The sequence below is a fragment of the Schistocerca nitens genome, chromosome 4 (assembly GCF_023898315.1).
Source record: "Schistocerca nitens isolate TAMUIC-IGC-003100 chromosome 4, iqSchNite1.1, whole genome shotgun sequence".
Classification (NCBI taxonomy): Eukaryota; Metazoa; Arthropoda; class Insecta; order Orthoptera; family Acrididae; genus Schistocerca; species Schistocerca nitens.
This window is the reverse complement of record NC_064617.1, coordinates 247,848,947-247,849,625: the sequence shown is the minus strand read 5'-3', so window position 1 is coordinate 247,849,625 and position 679 is coordinate 247,848,947. Positions and strand designations below refer to the sequence as shown.

Sequence of the window (679 nt, the reverse complement as noted above, 5' to 3'; positions counted from 1 at the left end):
AGCTTAAGGACTGATGACCTTAGCAGTTAAGTCCCATAAGATTTCACACACTTTTTTTTCTTTCGGACATGTCCGAAAGAGCAGATACCATCTTCATATAGTTGGCTAACCGGCCATTGACGTTCTTCTTCTTCTGTGCGGATGCACACGTATTACCCGAACTCTTACGGGACTCTGTAAGATTGTCTGTCGCGAGTAATGAGTGTAATGGGCAGGGGCACTATGGATGTAGTGTGCGGGCATTAAGTTGGGAATGTAGGTCTCACGGGGAGCGCTATCCTCTGTGCCCTCGGTGGCTCAGATGGATAGAGCATCTGCCATACAAGCAGGGGATCCCGGGTTCGAGTCCCGACCGAGGCACACATTTTCAACTGTCCCCGTTGAAGTATATCAACTTTTGCCCGCAGCGTAGGGTCTTGATTTAATTCTCATTTGAAGGATTAGTTCATCATGAATTTGTGTCACAGGGACAAACTGTTAATCTATGGTACTGTCGGGAGGTGTTGCGACGCCTGCGAGGAAATGTGAGAAGGAAACGGCCTGAAATGTGGCGAGGCAATTCATGGCTCTTGCATCACGACAACGCATCGGCACATTCAACCCTGTTGGGGCGTGACAATTGCACAAAAAACGAAATTAATGTCCTGCCTCATCCTCCGAGCTCTCCAGACCTGGCCAC

The 679-nt window shown here is 48.9% G+C and overlaps 1 non-coding gene across 1 annotated transcript; it reads left to right on the top strand.

The window, feature by feature from the left end:
* The first annotated feature begins 285 nt into the window (after positions 1-285).
* Trnav-uac (transfer RNA valine (anticodon UAC)) lies at positions 286-360 on the top strand. The gene has a single exon. It is a non-coding gene; the product is annotated as a tRNA-Val (tRNA).
* The last annotated feature ends 319 nt before the right edge of the window (positions 361-679 follow it).